Source organism: Hyaena hyaena, unplaced genomic scaffold, assembly GCF_003009895.1.
Source record: "Hyaena hyaena isolate Hyena2069 unplaced genomic scaffold, ASM300989v1 scaffold_1553, whole genome shotgun sequence".
Classification (NCBI taxonomy): domain Eukaryota; kingdom Metazoa; phylum Chordata; class Mammalia; order Carnivora; family Hyaenidae; genus Hyaena; species Hyaena hyaena.
In genome coordinates, this window is record NW_024082190.1 from 214,624 (window position 1) to 239,410 (window position 24,787).

A 24,787-nucleotide genomic window follows, 5' to 3' on the forward strand; every position below is an offset into this window, starting at 1 on the left:
ACAGCAAGCTGTCTAGAACTTTTTATCTGGTATGACTGAAACTTTGTACCCATTTCTGTCTTTCTCTAGCCTTTTAATTCTTAAATATTCAAATCTTTCTCTTCTTAAAAGCTCACAATGGTGTCTTTATTCCCTTTTATTTTCTTTGTACGTGAACTAGTCTATCTCTGCCAGCTCCTTAGTTGTCAGTGGCTTTATTTGTTATTTCATCATCCATTAGTTTCCATTGTACTTTATATTATTATATATAATAATAATTTACATTAGTATCCATTGTACTTTATATATTTCGTAACGCTCTTAAATTTTATTTATCTTTTTTTTTGAATCCAGTTATTTAAATCCTAGATTTATAATTAAAAACGAAATGATGGAAAAGTAGTATACTTTTATTCTTTCATCCCATATACTATATATTCTTCCTGATACCCTCAGGCAATATCATCTAATAATTTTAGCTGACTTTTCTGCTGTTTACTTTTATATTTTCACGTAACATGCTTATTCTGCTAAATTTTTTTTGTTTAGTTTTAGATACTGTTTACAAATTTGCACTGTGAAAGATGGACATTTAATTCCCTTATAAATCCTCCCTAATACACACACTTACATATCCCCTCCTCTATTCTCCCAATAGAATTATATCATCACTCTTTGGGGATTAATTAATATTTAATGTTTTAATTATTAAGACATACATATTGCTCATGGCTGAGCCAAACAATGTATTAGAGTATGTTTGCTTCTTTATTTATTTATTTATTTATTGAAAACTAGTTTGAAAATCTCACATCATTCAAACAACCACTCTCCCCAAGCACACCTATATATATATATTTTTTTCATGATATATTTCCTCAAGTCTTTCCTTTTGCTGATACAATCAGGACTGCTTACTCTCCACACGTGCTCTTACATCATCCATCTTGGGACTCCTCAACTGTGGGCCTGAGAATTTATTTGTCTCCATGCTACATTGGGACTCTAACTTCCAGAACTCCCTATATCTTATCCTTTCTTGGTTTATTTTCTCATTTTAATACAGTGCCTTCTGTCTTAGTTTACTGAGAAAGAATATATAAGAGGTAAAATTTTTAAATCCTTGAAAGCCTAAATATGTCTTTATGCTACACTTAGGTTTGGTTGATGATTTGACTATATAGAGCTTCTTTCAGAATTTTTTCAGAATTGCTTTATTGTGTCCTAATTTCTAGTGTTTCCTTCTCAGTCCATTTCTGGACTGAGAGTCAAGAACCTGATTTGGAGCTAGAACTCACGAACTGTGAGATCATGACCTGAGCTGAAATCAGACTCTTAACCGACTGAGCCACCCAGGTGCCTCATATGTCTGTCTTTATATCAGAATCACACTGCTGTGATTACTCTAACTTTGTAGTAAATTTCAAAATGATGAGGTATGAGAACCATAATTCTCTTACTTTTTAAGATTGTTTAGGCTCTTTGTTTTTATTTTCTTAAATAAAGCCAAATTTTATTTTTTTTAATGTTTTATTTATTTTCGAGAGAGAGAGAGAGAAAGTGTGAGCAGGAGAGGGTCAGAGAGAAAGGGAGACACAGAATCTGAAGATAGGCTCCAGGCTCTGAGCTAGCTGTCAGCACAGAGCCCAACGCGGGGCTCCAACCCACAAACCGTGAGATCATGACCTGAGCCAAAGTCAGACGCTTACCCGACTGAGCCACCCAGGCGCCCCTGTTTTGGCTCTTTGGAGTGTCTTGAAATTTTGTATGAATTTTAGGATGGAATTTTCTATTTCTGCTAAAATGCCATTGGGATTTTGAGAAAGAGTTCATTGAATTTATAGATTACTTTGAGTAATAGTTTAGCAGTGTTCTATCTTCCAATTCACTAGCGTAGGATGGTTTTTTTTCCATTTATTTGTGTCATCTTTAATTTCTTTCAGCAACATATTCTAGGTTTCAGTGTAGAAGTCTTCCTCCTTAGTTAAATTTATTCTCTATCAACAAATAATTTTACTTTTTCCTTTCCAGTTTTCATGTCATTTAGTTCTTTTTCTTGCCTAACTGCCCTGTCTAGGACTTCCATTGTATTGTAATACAAGTGCAAAAGTGGGCATTTGTCTTATTTATAACATTAGACAAAAGATTGTTGTCATTTTACCGTTCAATAAGTATTAGCTGTTGTGGGTTTTTTTTAAATCTCTTAACTGTGTGGAGGTAGTTTTTGTCCATGCTTTGTTTGTTTGTTTGTTTTTTAGTGTTTTTATCATCAAAGTTTGTTGAATTTTTGTCAAAATATTTTTTTGCATTGATTGAGATGGGTCATGTTGTTTTTTCCTTCATTCTGTTAATGTGTATTACATTGATTGATTTTCATATGTTGTAACATTTCTTAAGTTTCAGGAATAAATCTTCCTACATCCAGGTGTATAATCTTTTTAATATGCTACTTAGTTGAGTTTGTTAGTAGTTTGTAGAGGATTTTTGCATTAGTATTCATAAAAGATATAGGTTTTCTTTTCTTGTAGTTTCTTTGGCTTCAGTACAAGATAATGTAACCTCATGGGAGTAAGGAGGTATTCCATCCTCTTCAAATTTTTGAAAGAGTTGAAGAAGGATTGTTGTTACTACTTTCTGCCTTGTAAAATCATCTGATTCTTACTTTATTTATTGGGAAGTTTTTGATTACTGATTAAATCTCCTTATGAGCTATAGATGTATTCAGATTTTTTGTTCTTCATGATTCAGTTTGGTAGGTTGTGTATTCATAGGAATTTGTCTATTTCATCTAAGTTATACAATTTATTTACATACATTTATTCACAATATTTTTATAATCCTTTCTAGTTTTGTGAAATCATAGTTATATCCCCTCTTTCCCTTCTGATTTTAGTTATTTGATGCTTATCTCTTTCATTCTTAGCCTTTCTAGCTATTTTGCCAATTTTGTTTATATTTTTGAAGAACTGTGTCTTGTTTTCATTGACTTTTTCCTCTATGTTTATAACTCTGTTTATCTCTTCTCTGATATTTATTATTTTCTTTCTTCCTAACTTAGTTTAGTTTATTCTTTTTCCAGTTACATAAAACATAAAGTTAGTTTGTTTATTGAATTGTTGTTCTTTTGTAAAGTAAAAATTTATATCCATACACTTGCCTCTTAGCACTGATTTGGATACATCCTACAAGTTTTACTATATTGTGTTTCATTTTCATTTGTCTCAAGATATTTTATAATTTCCATTGTGATTTCTTTTTTGTCTCATTGTTTATTGAAGAGAGTGCCATTTAATTTCTACATACTTGTGAATTTTCCAGTTTTCCTTAAGTTACTGATTTCTACTTTCATTCATTTGTGCTTAGAAAATACAGAATAATTTCAGTATTTTTAAATTTATGAAGATTGGTTTTATGGCCTGACATATTGCATGTCACGAGGTAATCTTCCACGATAAAAATGTATTTTCTGCTATTTTTCGTAGTGTTTTGTATATGTCTGTTTTCTCAAGTTTGTCTATAATGTTGTTCAGATCCTCTGCTTACTTTTTAATCTTTCTGGTAGTCCTATCCTATATTGAAAATGAGGTATTAAAGTCTCCTACTATAGTTGTACAAATGTTTATTTCTACCTTTAATCTGTAAATGTTTATATTATTTTTTTATTCTTCTAATGCTTGGTGGATTTGTTTATAATTATTATATCTTCTTAGTGAATTGACTCTTTTATAATATAATGCCTTTATTTGTATCTACTCAAGGTCTACTGGTTTAAACGTTAATCTTATCTAAAATATAACTTTACAGTGGTGCCTGAGTGGCTCAGTTGGTTGAGCATCTGACTCTTGATTTTAGCTCAGGTCATGATTTCATGGTTCATGGATTTGAGGCCCACATCAGCCTGCATACTGACAGCACAGAGTCTGCCTGAGATTCTCTCTCTCTCTCTGCCCCTTCCCCACTCATTCTCTCTCTCTCTCTCTCTCTGCCCCTTCCCCACTCATTCTCTCTCTCTCTCTCTCTCTCTGAAAATAAAGTTAATAAGTTTAACTTAATAAAAGTTAAGTTTATTTATATAAATAAATATAAATAAAGTGTGTGTGTGTGTATATATATATATATATATATATATATATCTTTACAGAAACATCTAGAATAATGTTTGGCCAAATGTCTGGGTACCATGGTTTAACCAAATTGCCATATAAAATTGACTATCACAGAGAGTTTTACTAAATATAGAATTCTCAGTTGAGAAGCTTTGGTCTTAATTTCAGTACTTTAAATATATCCTCCTGCTGCCTCCTGGCATGCCAAGTTTCTGCTGACATATCTGCTAATTATCTTATTGAAAATTCCTTGTATGTGATGAGTCACTTTTCTCTTGTGGCTCTCAAGATGTTTCTTTGTCTTTTCACATTTTCTTTATAAGATCTCTCAGTGTGGGCCCCATTTTGTTTATCCTACTTGGCATTTATAGAGCTTTTTGATTTGTAAATGCATGTGTCTTCTCAAATTTGAGAGGATTTGTTTCTTCAAAAACTTATCTATTCCTTACTCTCTTCTCCTTCTGGGACTCCCATAATGCATACTTTACTACATTTGACAGTATTCTGTAAGATCCTTATTCCCTCTTCACTTTTCTTCATCCTTTTATCTTTTTGTTCCCAGGCTCAATGATTTCAAAAGCTCTGTCTTTAATTTTAGTGATTTTTTTCTTTTTGTTTACATATATTGTTGAATGGCTAATGAATGTTTCAATTCAGTGACTTTATTTTTCTCCTTCAAAAATTTTCTTTTAATTCTGTCTAATCATTTCTATCTCTTCATTGATATTCATATTGATATATTGTTTCCCTTATTTATAAGCTTTTGTTACTTGCCCATGTTTTCCTTTGTCTCTATGAACATATTTTAAACAGCTGTTTTAAAGTTTTTGTCTAACATGAAAAATGCTAAACATCACTAGTTATTGGGGAAATGCAAATCGAAACCTCAGTGAAATATTATACCCTCACACCTTTGAGAATCACTAAAATCAAAAATACAATGTTCTTGTAGAGGACATAGAGAAAAAAAACACTTGTGCACTCTTGATGAAAATGTAAACTGGTATAGCCACTGTAGAAAACAGTATAGAGTTTCCTCAAAAAATTAAAAATAGAACTATAATATGATCCAGGAATTCCACTACTAGGTATTTACCCAAAGTATATGAGAACATTGATTTGAAAAGATATATGCAGCCCGGTGTTTATTGCAGCATTATTTCTAATAACCAAATTATGGAAAAAGCCAAATGTCTGCTGATAGATAAATAGATAAAAAGTACACACACACACACACACACACACACACACACACACAGAATGGAATATTACTCTGCCATTAAAAAGGAATGAAATCTTGCCATTTGCAGCAACATGGATGGTGCGAGAGAAAATAATGCTAAGCAAAATAAGTCAGTCACAGAAAGACAAATACCAATGGTTTCACTCATTCATGGAATTTAAGAAACAAAACACATGAACAAATAAAAAAATGAAACAAACCAAAAATCAGACTCTTATCTATAGAGAACAAACTGATGGTTAGCAGAGGAGGAGGTGGGTGGGAGGATGGGAGGAAAAGTGAAGAGGACTAAGAGTACATTTATCTTGATGAGGACCAAGTAATGTGTAAAATGGTCGAATCACTGTATTGCATACCTGAACTATTATAACACTGTATGTTAACTATCCTGGGGTTAAAATAAAAATCTATAAATAAGTTTTTGTCTAGTAAGTATGATATGTGTGTTCAGGGACAGTTTTGGGGGATTTATTTTGTTTCTTTAAATGGGCCTTGTTTCCTTCTTTTTTTCTCTGCACTGTAATTTTTTGTTGAAAATTAAGCATTTAAAATAGCTACCTCTTTCAACCTTTGCAGACTTGTATGGAAGAATTTTACTATTTAACAAACCCCTGAGCCTTAAGATCAGCTCAGGGTAAAGGCTTAAGTAACTTCTTAGGTCTTTCCTGGGCATGCATCCTGTCTGGGTCATTGTGTATATGGTTTTCTTTTCTTTCAGTTTTCTCCGTGTTCATTTAAATGTCTTAATTTCTCAAAGGGTCTCTCCCTACCTTCTTTTGGGGACTTGGATATTCTGTTGTATTTCTCTGTTCTCAGTAGTTTTCTCCCAGGAGTCTAAGCTATATTTTGAGTAACTACTGTTGTTCTCAACTTGATATGAAGCCTTTTTTTCATCTCTCAATTTTCAGTCATACCTCCATTCTTACCTGTATTTGGTATTTTTGAGTCCATAATTTTTCTGGTTTAACTTTTCCAGAGGGTGAATCTTTATTCACCTTTAAGGGCAAATGGATAAAAGAGTCACCTGGTTATATGTGCTACTCAAAAGATCAGTTGATCTAATTAGGCCTTTCAAATAATTTTTTAAACCATGTTTCAAATTCCCTACCTTTTTTACTGTTCTGCATTGTGAATCACATTTCTTCTTTGCTTGTCCATATCAAATCTTAAATTTCAACTTCATATGTCTGATTGTCAGTTGCCTTTGATCTGTATGCTTCTAGCTTCCAAATGATATTTGGCGTTACTAATACTTACTGTCTTTCTCATTGTCTTTGAATGTTTTTTTTGTGTCTTTTTTCATCATGGTACTGGGTACAAAGAGGGAAGAAAGTAAAAAGATAGTTGTTTAAGTTATTTAAACCTCTTTGTTTAATCTGAAATCCATATTGATTCTTTAAATTGAGCTCACTTTAAATTGAGCCATATTTTATGTTAAATATGTAGGAGGAAGGAAAAGTAGTAAGGAAAGAAGAAAGAAGTAGGGAGTTTGGGATTACCTATCCGGTTCCAGGCAAGGGATGGCTGAACCCTTGGAAAACATCATTCATAAATCATACTGAGTCCTGACTGACTTCCCTTTCAAGTGAATGTTTTGTGCAGCCACAATCAATGTATTATGAAAATGAAAAGGTGTTAGCCATGCCATTGCTAGATAATGGCACATTGTAATATTCAATTTAATTTATTATTTATGTTTTACAATGAGGAAAGTGAGTTTAAAGAGCTAAGATAATTTATAAAAGGTCACATAATCCAAAAGTGACAGAGCTGGTACTATTTCTAGGTCTGTTTCCTCATTTAAAGCCTAGTGTCCTTTTTGTTTCACAATGATGCCTTCTGAGGGCTGTAAATGTTTCAGTATGTAATAATTAAATTATGTGCATGGGAATATGGCTCTATTAGATTAAGCTATCTAAATCTATGAAATCTAATAAAATCTGCCATTCCCTCTGTCATTCCAAATATTGTGGAACCACCCATTTTATATAAAATTCTATTATTTCCCATTTATTTTAAATATTTCTGTTGTTAAAAGGGTTATAGAAATTGAAGACTTACTTATCTTAAATCATTATAATTAGAAGAAATAGAGTAAAAATAACATTTCCCATGTTTATTTTATTAAAATCATAGCCAGTTACCTCATACTTGCTTTCATCAAATGGTCAGAAATTGTACTGATGTTCTTGAAAAGATTTCACGTGTGCGTGTGTGTGTAGGGGGGTGGGGAATGGATATTTATCAATTCAGTATTAAACACTGCTTTTGTTTTTTCTACCAAGCAGTATTTTCTGTTAATTTATAATCATTGCTTTTTTTCTTTTTAGGATCATCTTAATCCATTTCACCAAGTTTTACATAATAGCATATACTCAGACTCATAAAGGATGAGAAATACCTTGTGCTGTTGGCGGCATTTGTCCTTCCTTCAATATATAATTTTTCCTTTTAGAATGACCAGTCTAATTTCTTTCTCTAACCATACTCAAAAATAAGCTCAATAATCTCATTTTGGAAGATTATGAAGTTTGGTGGTCTCCTCCTTCTGCCACTTGGTTAATATTAGGTAATAACACTGTGGTTGATATGTAGACCCTTTCTGGGCTACTTCCTCATTTCCTCTAAATTGAAAGATGGGCAAAGCTGGAAGTACTTGGTGGTTAAAAGTGCTGTGACAGTCCCATAAGTAGCAGTTTCCTTTACTTTCATGATTTTCATAAGGATTATGATTTGCAATCCTTGCTTCTACCTATTTGATGTTTGTTAAAATCTACTTATGATAAATGAGTAAGTCCATTAGATCAAGATTTTCATTGTTATTCAAATAAATATTCTGATTTTGAAAAGAGTCGGGTATTCTATTTTTGCTGATTTTCGTTTCGTCTACGTAATCAAGAATTAAGAGAAAACTATCAAAATACTCTGCTATAATGGTGGATTTGTTTGCTTCTCCTTAATTCTATCAAATTTTGTTTCCTATATTTTGAGGTAATTTTGTTAACTACCTCTATGATCATAATTACTTTCTTTATCTCTAATAGTGCCTTTTCCTCATGCTCTATTGTCTGATATTAGCAAGGCTGTACCAGCTATGTGTTAGTTTAAGTTTTCCTAATATGTTTTTCCATCCCTTTCCTTTCAACTTTTTGCTTTATATGTTCATCATGGAAATAGCAAATAGATAGGCTCACATATTTAGTTCAGTTATATGTATTAGATATTTACTGAGATAGTTGGGCCTATTTCCAGTTTGTTCTACTCTGTTTTCTTCTTTCTTGTTTCTTCATAATTGGTATCTGTTTTTCCCCCTTCTCTTGGATTTTTTTTATTTTGAAATAATTTCTAATTATAAAAATGATATAAAGATTACAAATTATTCCTGAATATCCTTTATGCATTCCTCAGATATTATCTTATATAATCGTTGTATAATTATTAAAATCAGGAAGTTAACATTGATACAATACTATTAATTTCTTTGTGAATATATTCATGTTTTGCCAATTGTATGTCATTTTTCTTGTCTAGGACGTAATCCTACTATCATCTAGATTTTAATGGTGCTATCATATACATACTCTTTCTGTTTATTTGGTTATATATTTTAATTTTTTTTAAGAAACAGCAAATCTTACCAAGTTATTTGGTCAACATTACTTTCCATATCCTTTACAGCATCTCCTAGATTCACTTTTCATCTCATTTCATCTCACTTTCCTTCAGAAGGTTTATGTGAAGCTATAGTAGAATATTTTCTTTCACCTTTTATCCTGAGGACTATTTTTTACCTTCTCATTTGAATAATTAATTAAATTTTAAAGTCTATTTTCAGGGGCGCCTGAGTGGCTTAGTCGGTTGAACGTCCGACTTTCGCTTAGGTCATGATCTCGCGGTTCGTGGGTTCGAGCCCCGCGTCGGGTTCTGTGCTGACGGCCAGCTCAGAGCCTGGAGCCTATTTCAGAGTCTGTGTCTCCCTCTCTCTGTGACCCTCCCCTGCTCACGCTGCCTCTCTCTCTCTCTCGCCTAGAAATAAATAAAAATATTTTTAAAAAATAGTCTATTTTCAAAATTATTTTCTTTCAATATTCAGAAACTATTACTTTATTGTATTCTTGCATTCAGTATTGCTGTTGAGAAGTCTGATGTCATTTAATTCTTATTCTTTTAGAAGCTTTTAAATTTGTTTCTCTAGCTTTGGCATCCTTAATATGTATATTATAATATGTATATGTAGGTGTTGTTTTATTTTTTCCCCTGCTCTTGCTCATTTGTATTTGGCATACCTTCCATTATTTCTTCACATATTTTCTCTCCTTCTGGAACGCCAAGTTCCTGAACACTTTTACTTCTGTTCTCCATATCTTTAAACATTTCTCTTTTTTCTTTTTTATCTCTTTATCCTTTCCAGGCTTATTTTGGGAGAATGCCTCAAATTGATCTTTAAACTCATGAATTATTCTTTAGTAGCATCTATCTTACTATTCCTATCATATACCTACCTAAGATTTTACTGATTATACTTCCAATAGCATATGTTGTTCAGCTTGTTATCTTTCTCTTGATGTAGTTTTATTTTAGCCTGTGAGATCATATTCCCAGGAATATTGGATTCTGTTTGACAACAGCAATTGGGAAATTGCCTATAGAATAAACTTTTTGGTGTGGCTTTCAGGTACTTGGTTATCTGTGTCATGTGGTAGACTCTTGGTCCAATAGTCTTTCTTGTCTAGCAAGAAAGCAGGATACAGGATTAAAATGTGAGAGATGGATCACGTGGGTAGCTCAGTCAGTTAAGCATCCAACTTCAGCTCAGGTCATGATCTTGCGGTTCATGGGTTCCAGCCCAATATTGGGCTCTATGCTGACAGCTCAGAGCCTAGAGCCTGCTTTGGATTCTGTGTCTCCCTTTCTCTCTGCCCCTCCCCTGTGCGCACTCTGTGTGTCTCTCTCTGTCTCTCAAAAATAAACAAACGTTAAAATTCGAGAGATGGCTAATGTCTGGGAGAAGACAAGAGCCCCAATTAAGGGTCCTTGCTCCATTTTTATTAGGATCAGAAGGCTTACAAACATGGTGATGGACGTGCACAAAGAGAGAATAAATTTGTGAATATTAACTATGGGCGTGAGGGAATGAGAGTTTTGAATATATGCGGTGTTAGGGGTTTGGGTCAGTATAAAACAAAATCCTGGCTCCAGGGAGATGGTTTTAAAGGCAGACAGGAGGCGCTCTGTCTGTTTATCTTAGCTAGCCTAGAGAATAGGACAGATGCTACCTCAGGGTCAACAAGGCACCTTTCTTTTGCTAATTAGCTCCACTCTGGGCAACTTCACCTACAGCAATCTATAGCCCTATTTACCTGTTTACCTAATTTGGTCTTTCTTTCCTCTGAAAGCAGCTTTCTGCTATAGTACTAAATTGAGGGGCATATCTGCACTGAACACCTAATCTTACTTACCTCATATACCTTTGTATTGAGGACTTTGCCCTGCCCTCTCTATCCTGGGGCCTTCGCCCTGCCCTGTCTATACCTATTTACCTAATGTTGTTTAACCAATCTTGGGTGAGAACATCCTATGGCTTTCTAATTCTTCATGACTTGTTAATCCATCAGTGCAGGCTCAGGAAATTCCTAAGCTTATTCCCACATTTCTGGTTTTAGATTATTTTGTAGTCTCATTTCTCAGTATTTCTCCCTCTTTATAAAAGTCGTGTTCTAGTTATACAGTACTACTTATCATTCCAAGAATATAGTACTGTTTTGCTTATTCTTTTTCTCCACCTGGAAGTGCAACCTTTTTAGCTCTTGAAACCCACTTATTCTGCAATACCACAATTCCATTTGTTTTCTCCAGTAAGTTTTTGCTGTATCCAACAATCACAATTAATGCCTTGGTCTTATGCATCCAATAATAATCTATTTTTACCTTTTGTTATGGTTGTGTTGGCAAACTTCCTCTTGCCAAAAAGTAAATTGCTTTACAACAGAAACTGTTTAAATATTTTCTTTCTATCTTTCATAACATCTGGCAGAATATTGTGCCCACAGGAAGTATTCTTAAGTGATCTTGTATCAATATGTAAATGAATCCTACCTTTATCCAAAAGAAGTAAATTGCATGACAAGTAAGCAAATGGATAGTAGTAATCCCTTGTTCTCCTCTTTTAAGCATAACAATCCATGCTTCACTAGAGTCAACTAGGACTTAAAGAAATCTCCCTATGCCCTACATATCTAATTATGGATTTTACCTTTTTACTCCTTAATTCTTCAACAAGTTCTTATAGAGTAGCTATGTGCACTTGAGAGAACAGTTATTCAGTTAACACTTATTCTGCAAGCTTACAGAGCAATATTTCTCAATCTTACTCAAATCATGACACATGTTTAAAATGATAAAATATTTATGGCACATTGTGACTAAATGTGTGGTTTAGGGAGAATCTACAGGGGGCTGATAAAAATGTCATATTTTCTTTATAGTGTATTTCTTTATATTATGTGATTATGATAAAAATATAGTTTATTAGGTAATATACATATCTCTATACATATATCTGTGAAGTAAATATTAAATATATATGTATATCATCATATGTGTGTGTGTATACACATAACATATGACTAAAACTCCCAAATAAGATGTCTTAAATACTTTTAATAAGAATATGGAGCCTCTTTCTGTAAATGTGAGTTTCTATATCAAGCTTCGTGAATTAAATAACTGTACTATTTCTGGTTAAGATTTAGTATTGTCTTATTTTTATAGTCTTTATTAGTGAGAAGTTTTAAAAAAATCCTATGCCTTATAATATATGTATATTTAATATGTATATATTTATATACATATATATTTATATATATACGTAAATCGATGAAACTAATTTAAAATAAAAAGAAGAACACCTGCATGGCTCAGTTGATTGAGCCTTGACTCTTGATTTCAGCTCAGGTACGATCTCAGTGATCCCACACGTTGTGGGATCTACCCCTGCATTGGGCTCTGTCAGCTCGGAGCCTTTTCGTAATTCTCTCTCTTCCTCTCTCTCTGTCTTTCTCCCAACTTGCACAACCTCTCTCAAATAAAAAAATAAACATTAAAAATATTAAAAAGAATTCAACTGTATTAAATCCTAGCTGAAACATCTTGGAATAAAAGAGCAAAACAGTATGTATTGAGTTTGAACATGAGAAGTGAGTGGTGAACTTCACAAGACCAAGTTCAGCAAAGTAGCATAGAAAGGAAGCAGTCTGGCAAAGATAGAAGTGAATAGAAGTAAAGAAGTGAAGACATTTCCAAATTTTATTTTTTTTTTTGAACTATAGTCTTCATGTTCATAATAACTTCATGACACTGAAAGGATAGAGCAACCTTCTGAATTAAAGAATTCTTGTATTACGGTCCAATGACATTTTTAGTGTTATGAATATCTAATTATGTTTATAATTTGAAAACTGATAATTGATATATAATATACAAAAGAGCATTGTGACTAGAGTATTTGAATAACCAAAATGTTATACCCAAAGTGAATCCTGGATATCAGAAAGTTCGCAAAATATAGGTGGTTAACTAGGAGAAAGGAAGTTTGGTAAAACAGTTAGGTAATTATTATTCTCTTAAGGTAAAGAGAAGTTGAATGAATGGCTACAGGTTAATATTTTTCAACGTAGTATAGTCTGCTAATAGGCACTGAGCTCCTAATAGGCCAGAAATGTATTTATTAACCAGAGCATGAATGTGAGCAATTATTGCCTTAATATGGGTCATTGCTAAGAGGACCCCTAGATACCATTTCTCTGATTCTTAATCTTTTTTTCCCCTTTTGTCACAAATCCAAATCTGAGGAAATTTAAGAATGTGATAAAATAATTAACCTCTCTTTTCACCCAAAATGCAGATATGGACCCATATTCATTTGATATATAATTTCAGGGGGTACATAGATCTACGAAGGCCTATTCATGATCCTTAAATGACCTTATAAAATCAAGAACCCCATAATTTAGCTTACAACTAAGTTTTTATGCTACCTCCAGAATCTCCAGAAAAAGTCTGTCCTGGTAGGTAATGGTTCTAATATCATCAATTACACATTCTGTGTGTTTTTATATCCTCATACCTTGAGCAACACCTAAGCCTTAGGCACTGCATAAGATTTCTCGGAGACATATGCAATGTTCACAGATTCCAAAGGAATATAAATTAGTCTGAATGCTATTCAGATAACCTCTTACCATAATTTCAACTTTCAGATATCATTCTTAAGTACTAGTATTCATGAATATAAATATACTGTGGATAAATAAGCTGTCCATAGCAGTACTATATAATTTTTAAATATTTAATTAAAAACAGCATAGAGGGGTCTCAGGGTGGCTCAGTCAGTTCAGTGCCTGACTCTTGATTTTGGCTCAGGTCATGATTTCATTGTTCATGAGATCAAGCCCTACATTAGAGTCAGGGCTGACAGAGTGCAGCCTGCTTGGGATTCTCTCTCTTCCTCTCTCTCCCTCTTCCTCCCCCTCGTGTATATGTGTATGTGCTCTCTCTCTCAAACTAAACTTTAAAAAATTAGCATATAATTATGTCGTGATATGGCTTTTCTGATCTTTATATTGTTACTCTAAAGTCACCCAGAATAATTCATAATTCATATATTATGGAGTATTGCAGCTCCTACATGGAGCTATATATACCCATTCACTTTCTCATCAAGACATTTCAAATTGACAAAACTTTAAAATATTTGCCAGGAAAAGAAATATACTAATGAATGAAGGACCCAGGGCTATATAAACTATGATTATGTATCTCAGGTTTATCCTTGAAAGTCTTAATTAGTGCCTGTTGTCCTGATGTAAATTTAAAAAAAAATTTTTTAGTGTTTATTAATTATTGAGAGAAGAGAGAGACAGAGCATGAGCAGGGGAGGGGCAGAGAGGGGAAAGACACAGAATCTGAAGGAGGTTCCAGGCTCCAAGCTATCAACACAGAGCCCGATGCAGGGCTCGAACTCACAAACTGCCAGATCACAACCTGAGCAGAAGTCAGATGCTTAACTGACTGAGCCACCCACGCACCCCAGTCCTGGTGTAATTATTAATAATAGTACTTCTTAGTCTTAATCATGTCCCAGTTTTATAATTATGCAAATTATGTGCTATCCTCACTTTCTTTTCTCCACAAGCCAATTTAACATAATAGATTCTCAAATTAAACTCATACAAACCAGAGATCTTATCCCTGTGTCAAACTTTACTAATAATGTCAAGGATCCAAATAATCATGAGGCTTAAATAAAGCAGGGAGAGACCTGAAACATCAAAGGTGGCTTTCCAGTTCTTTCTTCCTTTAAAAAGCATACACCTTTGGCCCAGCAAAATAGATGAAATCTTTAGTGAGGTTTACGGGTTTACCTCCCACAGAGACACTAGTGTTTACATTGTGAAATATTTCTGATTTTTATTTCAGAGAGTTGTATAGTTTATATGACATTCTCTGAAATGCATAACCTAAAGATTCTTTGTTTGATGAAATAAGTAATCCTTTACATAGGCACCATCCTGCTAAAGACATTAAATAGATAAGATCTCTTCCACCTAGAAATTACCATTTGTCCATTGTTTCTGGAGTTTCTGTTGATGTGGGAATTAGATGAGATTGCCTGCTTTCTTTCCTTTCCTATGAGCATCACTTTATAAACTATTAATGGATCACAGTCCAGACACTTTACCTCCTTCCTCCCACAATTACGACAGGTTTTGAAATTTAGAGTATTTTATTATACTTATTTTTACTACATTTTAGGTTATTATTACAAATATATTTTTTATTAGCTCTACACATTCAAAATCCAACAATAAACAAGGCATATAAAAGCCTACCCTCATGGAACTAGCATATAAAGCGATAAGCATGATACTATTTGTTTCAGTGGAACTTCTATAAAATTCTGAAAATAAAAAGCCCTGTCTGCAATTTGTGAATAAAGATAGGTATTACATTGTTTCATTTACATTGTCAAATAAATCAGTCAGATTATACATGACAGTTTAACTGCTGATTGCTTTTGTTGTTAATATTATCCAAAATTTCTGTTTTATTTTTAGCCTATAATAAATAGTTATTTTCACTTAAGTTAAACCTATTATTTCTTCTGGTTTTTATTTTATAATTCCTAACCCAATACTTTATTTTTCTTTAAGAAAATTGTATATTGCTGTAGGTCAGATACATGTTGCTTCATGAAACCTATTCTATCCTGTATTCTAAGGAATTTTTTTCAGTGTTAGAAATTAAACCTGTAAATTTCTTTAAAAATTTTTTTAGTGTTTTATTTATTTCAGAGAGAGAGAGAGAGAAAGAGACAGTGTGAGCAGGGAAGGGTCAGAAAAAGAGGGAGACACAGAATCTGAAACAGGCTCTGAGCTGGCTGTCAGCACAGAGCCCTATGCGGGGCTTGAACCCATGAACCATTGAGATCATGACCTGAGCTGAAGTTGGATGCTTAACTGACTGAGCCACCCAGGTGCCCCTAAACATGTAAATTTCTTGATTTATAAAGAAAGATATGGTATACCAGACAGCCACTGGAACTGTAAAAGTGTGTGCTATGTTACTGTTTGTTTGTTGTTGTTGTTTTTTTAACTGTAGTAAACAAGGAACCTGAATGAGTCAGGTAAGCATCTGATTCTTGATTTTAGCTCAGGTCATGATCTCAGGATTGTGAGATCGAGCACTGTGTTTGGCTACACAAGCCTGGAGCATACTTGGGATTCTTTCTCTCCCTTTCTGCCAGGTCCTACCCATCTCAAATAAACATTTTAAAAAATAACTCTTTGTAGTAAGTATACCTGGAAGATGGGCCAATCCTCAGTTATTTCCAAACAACATTTATATTTTGGATATAATTATGAAGAAGTAAATTCAGATCTTCTATGAAAAGTGCCAGCTGTAATATAAAAGATGTTTCTGAGAATAAAAAATGTTATTTCCTATTCAGAATATAAGGTCAAAGGGTTAATTATTTGAGGGTCATTATATCAAAGAGCCTATGATCAGATTTATACAATCTTTAGTAATTTTACCTCATTATGTATTTTGTTTTGCTCTAAATCCACTTACAAGTCTGAAATGAAGACTCTAAAGCAGATTTTATGGTTTCCATTGAAACACATTACATTTTCTGCCTCTAACATTTTTCTTTCAAATTCATCCAATTTATCATATCTTGCTGATTTCAATCCACTTGTGCTTTAGGCAATTTTAACAGTGCTTTTTTATTTTTTTCTTCATTTTTCTTAAATTGTTTGCTAGAATGACTGAATTTTAGTCCAGGATATAAAATAGTATCAACTAAATTACTTCAGATGAACAATTAGAGCATACTCATGCATACAAAACTAGAAATCTTTGTTGCCAAATTTAAAATTAAAAGCGAAGAAACAAAAAATGTACTTTTATATCAGTATGATACTTCAGATTTTTTAAAAAGTACTTTTAATATCCTTACTACCAAGAACAGAGAGGGAGAATGTAAATGCAAATAAAAATATGTACAACTTGGTGGAAAGAAGATAATCTTTTGAGTCTGATATGTTTGGATTTCTTTTCTTTTTTAATTTTATTTACTGAGAGAGAGAATGAGTAGGAGAGGGGACAAGAGAATCCCAAGGAGGTGTTGCACTGTCAGCATAGAGGCCTATGTAGGGCTCAGTCTTATAAACTGTGAGATCATGACCTGAGAAAAAAATCAAGAATTGGACACTTAACTGACTAAGCCACCCAGGTGCCCCAAATTATTTATTGATTCTAAGCAACAATCCCATGTATTCCATATAGTCCCCTGTTTTGCCTAGCTTCACATACAGTAAGATAGGAACTACACGATAATTTCTATCCATTTGACTATGAGCAAAAGTGAAACATCACTTAAGAGTGAAAGCAATTTGCTTGAGAAGGACATCATTCTCTTCCCCTGCCAAGAAAATCTTGGGGGCCAGTTGTTGAATTAGCATATCTGCAAGCTTCTACTGACACATTCATTCTTAGATGAGAAATAGTCAAGTCTTTATGTGCTAAACTACTGAGATTTAAGGGTTTATATATGATAGAAATTAAGATTAATTGTGCTGATAAATACAGAAATTGGTACCATAATAAAAAGCTTAAATCTGGTCTCAGTGATCAGATGAGAAAACTGATGTTCATTTCCAGTCCGAGTGTGAGTCCAATTTTTGTAACAGCAAAGCATTTCCCTGTGATAACTTGGAAGGCAAACTGTATATCGCTAGTGGCTCTAGGGGAAGAAGCTGAAAAGCAGAGTATTGATTCTGTCTGTTGGTTGTACTGGAGTTTTGGCAAGTTACCGTATAGAAAAGAAGAGCTCAGCAAAGCAGTTGGTTTTCAAGGCAAAGTAAAAGTGAATGGAGAGTTCAGAAATTTAGAGACTTTCATCTTCAGAAAAGTTGTCTGCCTCTATAATCCCAAATACTGAAACATGAACTTTAATAGACTTTTAGACAAAGGCCCAAACCTGTTGGTTGAAAGACCTGTTGGTCTTCCTCGGTGGCTCAATCAGTTAAGTATCTGATTTCAGCTCAGGTCATGATCTCCTGGTTCATAGGTTCCAGCCCTGCGTCAGGCTCTGTGTTGACAGCTCAGAGCCTGGAGACTGGTTTGCATTCTGTTCCTCCCTCTCTCGCACCTCCCCTGCTCATGCTTTGTCTCTCTTTGTCTCTCAAAAATAATAAATGTTAACATTGTTTTTTTTAACAAAAATAAAATATTACGGGGCACCTGTGTGGCTCAGTTGGCTAAGCATCTGACTTCAGCTGAGGTCATGATCTCACAGTTCATGAGTTTGAGCCCCACGCCAGACTCTGTGCTGACAACTCAGATCCTGCAGCCTGCTTCAGATTCTGTGTCTCCTTCTCTCTAACCCTCCCCCATTAGCACTCTGTCTCTCTCTGTCTCAAAAATAAATAAACTATAAAAAAAATCAAAATAAAATGAACATTAAAAATTTTTTTAATTAATTAAATAAAGAATTCATGTATAGCACTTGGTGTAAGGCTCAGCACATACACAGTCATGGAGTAAAATTTCTAGCATGTAGTAACTGTTCAATAAATGTTAGCTGCTGTTGTTATTTTCATTGTTTTTAAATCTCATATACCCATAGGCCTGAAATTTATCTATGAAACTTTGCCCTGTGGTTTTACTGAGAAACTTACTAAAAGAAGAAGTAAGCATGAAGCCTCTAGGGGATTGCTAAATACAAATTAATGTCAAATAGATATGATTCCATTATTATTGATATCAAAAAATAATAATTTAGATAGACAATATCTATCCAGTCTATCTTGATTTCAGGAATGTTTTTAAATTTATGGGACCCTTATAATAACTTTTTGGATAAAATGGAAAATACTTAGACATGAGTATAGTTTTTTTTTTCCTCTTCTAACAGTTAACAACAATTATAAATGAATCAGTGTTAACTTGAAGCTAAGATTGTAATGGAATATTTTGGTATTACTCTATTTCAATATTTTTAGTAAAGACCTACAATAAAATGCAAATAACATAACTATATGTTTTATGAGGCTAGGAGAGTTAGCTAATATATAAGGAAAGAATAAGATATAAATATTGAGACAGAAACAATGAGCTCAGTTTAAGAAAACAACATTTTATTTTATAAAACAATAAGACTTAACTATGTGAGGTGATGAAGGTGTTAATTATCTTGATCTTGATATTCTACAGTGATTATGTACATCACATCATCACATTGTACACTTTAAACATACATAATTACATTTGGCAGTTATTTCTGAATAAATTATAAAAACTCTATATAAGCACATGAATAAGAGATGTTTCTAATAAAGAATAAGTGTAAATCTATCACATACAAAATAACTTTAAAAACAGCTTGAGTGGTGCCTGGGTGGCTCAGTCAGTTAAGTATCTGACTTCTGCTCAGGTCAGGGGTTTGTGGGTTCAAGCCCTGTGTCAGGCTCTGTGCTGACAGTTCAGAGCCTGGAACATCCTTCAGATTCTGTGTCTCCCTCTTTCTTTCCCCATCCCCCACTCATGTCTCTCTCTCTCTCTCTCTTTCTCTCTCTCTCTCTCAAAAATGAATAAATGCTAAACAATAAATATTAAAAAAAATAAAAACAGGCTGCAGGATACATAAATTAAAACAATTTCGCACAAAACAGACTTAGTCTTTCAGCTGACCTCAATTTTATTATAACATAGCAGTGTATTTTGTAGCTTTTCAATGGCTGATGGAACTTTAGTTTTATGAATTATGGCATCTAGAATGAAATAAAAAGCCTATTATTTATTCTAATGGCACCCCTTGTAGTACTTGGTATTCAGATTATGATTCACTATTTAAAAACTTCATAACCAACTAAAGCTCATTTAGGGAAATATAATTATGCTAAGGGAACTTGGAATCAAGCAAGGAAACAACTTTCTTAAAATTAGAGAAGCACAAAATTAAAATGGGCTACTTCAAGAATTAGTAACATCTTAAGTGAAGGTATGCAAACAGAAGCTAGGCTAGCGTTTGATGAGATTATTATATGAAGAAGACAATAAAAGTAATTAGATGGGATATATTGAAAATTCTCTGTAGTGCCAACTCTCTTGTATAGTTTGTAATTCTTTGATTGTAAATACATTGTCTTTATGTTGCTACTATTATGTCAGGCATTGTAGGTTAGCAGTACTTTCAAGAGGTTTGCAAAGTTTAAATTATTTTTATAATAATGGCAATATTTGTCTTTTATATTTTCATTCTTTTATAGGTATAAAGTAGAATTTTCCAGATACTATAAATTTTGTGATGATGGAATCACTGATTTTAACATGTAATGGGTTTATAATTTTATACTTCAATGAATAAATATTTTAAAAATTTTCAGTTTTAACTTATAATATTGTTAAAATCAATAAATATAATTCTCCTTCCTTCCAAAACACCTCTTTGAGTTTCTCAATAATTTTTATTATTTATTTATTTATTTATTAACACTTATTTATTTTTGAGACAGAGAGAAAGAGAGCACAAGTAGGGAAGGGGCAGAACGAGAGAGACAGATGATCCAAAGCCCCAATGCGGGACTCTGTCTCACGAACCATGAGATTGTGACCTGGGCCAATATCAAGAGTTGGCTGCTTAACTGACTGAGCCACTAAGGCGCCCTGAGGTTCTCAATAATTTGAAAGCTTTAAAAGGATTCTATGAATAAGAAATTGATCTTAGTGCCCTGACAATAGAATCAAACTCCCTGATTTCATGTGGTTTACATTCCAAAGCAGGAATATAGGCAACAAACATGTGAATAGACAAGTAATTTAAATGGTGGTAAGTACTATGAATAAAACATAGAAAAATGTAAGGCTGATGGAGTATGTTAGACAACACAGCCTTCTCTCTATAAAGGGAATCTACTTTAGATAGATAATCTCTGAAGAGATATTATTTGTTCTATGATGAAAAGGAATGATTCATGTGAAGATTGTAAGAAAAGGTATATCAAGCAAAGCCACAAATTAGAAATATCTTCACATGTTGGGAGTTCAAACTGAAGACCTATAAACCTGATATATAGTGAGTGAATAACTGTAAGGTTGGATAACCAAAGCTTTCTAAACCAAAGTAGCTCAAGTATTAGAACTCAGACCTACCCTATGGTACTGTTCTCCAGTGAAGATTTTACTAGTGCTGATGGTTCCATGATATTAACAACAAATGAAATGACAGAATGACTAGAAGAAGTTAAACAGAGAGATCAGAGGAGGTGACAGTAAAGAACCCACCTGGCATTGCACTCAGCCTTTAGGATCAAAAACCTATGCACATGTTCTAGGTTTTAGCCACTCAGAGAAATCAGACAGGATAGGGGACAGTTTTAAAAATATTTCTGATCCACACACAGATCTTTCACTGGTACAAGGGGCTTAAGTAAAACCTCTGACTAAACACTGGCAGAACAGCAAGCTTCTTTGACTCAGAATCAGTTTCTAAGAAGCCAGGCTTAAGAATTTACACACATATCTAGTAGTCTAGAAGACTCTGCATGCTCAAGGATGCATTCTCTCAGAAATGATTGGATAGGCCAGCACTTCCAACCTACCAGTTCCTGGCTTAACATAGAGCAAAAACAAAATCTCTAAACTGTGATGGCAGCCTCCAAAGGCACATACATGCACAAACATCCAGCAGGAAAAGGTAAAAACCCTTACTGGACAAGGGCAATAAAGAATAGTCTTTGACAAATAACTGGTCTGTACTTGGGGCACCTGGGTGGCTCAGTCTGTTAAGAGTCCAACCCTTGAGGGGCACCTGGGTGGCTCAGTCGGTTAAGCATCTGACTTCGGCTCAGGTCATGATCTCACAGTCTGTGGGTTCAAGCCCCGTGTCAGGCCTGCTTCGAACTCTGTGTCTCCCTCTCTCTCTGCCCCTCCCCCACTCATGCTCTGTCTCTCCCTGTCTCTCAAAAATAAATAAACGTTAAAAAAATTAAAAAAAAAAAAAGAGTCCAACCCTTGATTTCGGCTCAGGTCATGATCTCACAATTTGTGAGAATGAGCCACACAACAGGCTCCATGCTGACAGCACAGAACCTGCTTGGGATTCTCTTTCTCCCTCTCTCTACCCCTCCCCCACTCTCTATTTCTCTTCCTCTTTCTCAAAAATAAAACACACAAAAAAATAAATAAGTGGTTTGGGCTGAACTTGGTAGATAGCCAAACTAAAAGATAAAATGGGGGGAGGGATCTGAGCAGGGACATACACTAAGGGGGAAATAGGTTTCAGAGTTACTAAGGAAGAATTCATTGTTTCCTCTTCCAACTTCTGGTGGCTGACATTTATTGACTAATGACCCAATAGCTCTAACCTTTTTTGTGTGTGTGTGTCTCATTACATTTCTTCACTGATGCTGGTTCGTCCTGCATCCCTTGGACTGTTGTGATTATATCAACCCTCTAAGATAATCCAAATTAATTAGCTCATCATAAAATTTTAACTTCTATCTGCAAAGATCCTTCTTTACATTTAAGGTAACATGTACAGGTTCTAAGCATAGAATGTAGACATATCTGGGGACTATTATTCAGTCTACCCCAAGGCCCACATGGTAGACTTAGCAGATACTTAAAAGCTGTTGTTCTAAACATGTTCAGAAACTAAAGTAAATCATGCTTAAATAAAAGGTATGATGGTAATGTCTCATCAAATAGGAAGTATCAGCGAAGGGATAGATACTATAAAATCAAACAAATGTTAATTCTGTACTTCAAAAATGCAGTATTTAAAATAAAAATTCACGGGGCGCCTGGGTGGCTCAGTCAGTTGGGCGTCCGACTTCAGCTCAGGTCATGATCTCACGGTTTGTGGGTTTGAGCCCTGTGTGTGCTGACAGCTCAGAGCCTGGAGCCTGCTTCTGATTCTGTGTCTCCCTCTCTCTCTGAACCTCCCCTGCTCATGCTGCCTCTCTCTCTCTCTCTCTCTCTCTCAGAAATAAATAAAACATTAAAAAAATTTAAAAATAAAAAATAAAAAATTCACTACACTTATCAACAATAGATTGGAGCTGGCAGAGGAAAGCATCATCAAATTTGAAGATAAATCTATAGAGATTATTCTATCTAAAAATAAAAAATAAAAGGAACAAAGCATTCAATCTGGCATGTAAGAAGATTAGAAATCACTACTCCATCCTGACAAGTAAAAAGCTGAAAAAATCTTAAAAATCAACAACTCTTCTTATATACACTGGAGAATTGAGGTCACAGGACAAACTTATGGCCTCCAAATTGAAGAGCCCATAAAGTAAATAGAATAACAACTTATCAGAACAGAAACCCATGAGCAGAAACCTCCAAGGAATGAGTGCCAGAGTAGGAAAACCTGAATATTATTGACAAATTACTGGAGGCTCAGTGTGAGCAAGTCTAAGAGATAAACTACAAGGGGACCTGGTCATCAGGGGATGGGTGGGCACAGTTTCAAGTTTTACCTCTTAGAGCTTTCCTAGGTTCTCACAATGAATATTAGAGAAGTATAGTTTCATGCTTCTAACAAAGAGAGAGTAAAAGGAATCATTTTGAAATATGCAAAAGCAGTCTATTCTTAACAAAATCTGTATTCAGGAGAAGCTATATAACCAGTCTAAACTACTGGCTTTTACCAGAGAGAGAAGAAAAGTAGGTAACCAAAGCCAGTTTTAGTTTTCCACATGGAAGAAGGGAAATACTAAATTCTATCTAGCATTCCCATACCACCTAAGATGGGAAATAACTGAAAGTATGTGTGAGGTTCACGGTCTAGAGGCTCAATCTCACTAAAAGACCAAGACCTAATCATAGAGCCACAGAATGCTTCCCATTCTCCACACCTTACCACCACATTTATGAAAACCTATTTATAGCAAAGTGTTCCCCCCTACATCATGAAGCTATCAAGAAAAGAATTATAAGACATACTAAAAGGCAAAAAATACAACTTGAAGAGACAGGGCAGACATCAGAACCAGACTCAGATACAGCATGTGCATTACAGTTATTAGACCAGGAATTTATTTATCTATTTATTTTTAGTTTTTTTAATGCTTGTTTATTTTTGAGAGAGACAGACAGCAAGCAGGAAAGGGGCAGAGAGAGAGGGAAACACTGAATCTGAAGCAGATTTCAGGCTCCAAGCTGTCAGCACAGAGCCCGATGCAAGTCTCAAACCCATGAACCATGAGATCATGACCTGAGCTGAAGTCAGACGATTAGGCACTTAACCAACTGTGCCACCTAGGCACTCCTAGACCAGGAATTTAAAACAACTATGATTTATATGCTAAGGGCTGTAATGGATAAAGTAGACAGTATGAAAGAACAGATGACCAACATAAGCAGAGACATAGAAATTCCAAGAAAGAGCCAAAAACAAATACTAGAGATAAAAAATACTGCAACATAAATGAAGAATGCTGTTGATTGACTTATTAGTAGACAGAGATGACTTTAGGCCATAGAAAATTTATGAGGCATAGGAGAGGAGCTTTATATAATGCCCCTAATATTTATGCACCTAACAACAGAACACGTAAATAAGGAAAAAACTGATAGAACAGCAAGGAGAAATAGATTAATCTGCTATAATATCTCAAGACTTCAGCACCTCTTCATCAGAAAAGGACAGAAGGTAGAAAATTTATAATGATACAGTTGGACCTAAAACACCATCAATCAACTGGATATAATGGAAATCTATAGACTACTTCATGCAAAAACAGCAAAATACACATTCTTTTTAGGCTCACATGGCACATTCACCAAGATAGACCACAGTATGGGTCATTAAACATACTAATAAATGTAAAATAACAATCATACAATATCTGCTCTAGACCACAAAGGAATGAAGCTAGATACCAAT

The 24,787-nt window shown here is 34.1% G+C and overlaps 1 protein-coding gene across 4 annotated transcripts in view; it reads left to right on the plus strand.

Moving 5' to 3' along the window:
• LRRIQ3 (leucine rich repeats and IQ motif containing 3) overlaps positions 1–24,787 on the plus strand; it is a 206,482-nt gene that overhangs the window by 143,448 nt on the left and 38,247 nt on the right. The gene's annotated exons all lie outside the window — the stretch shown is intronic.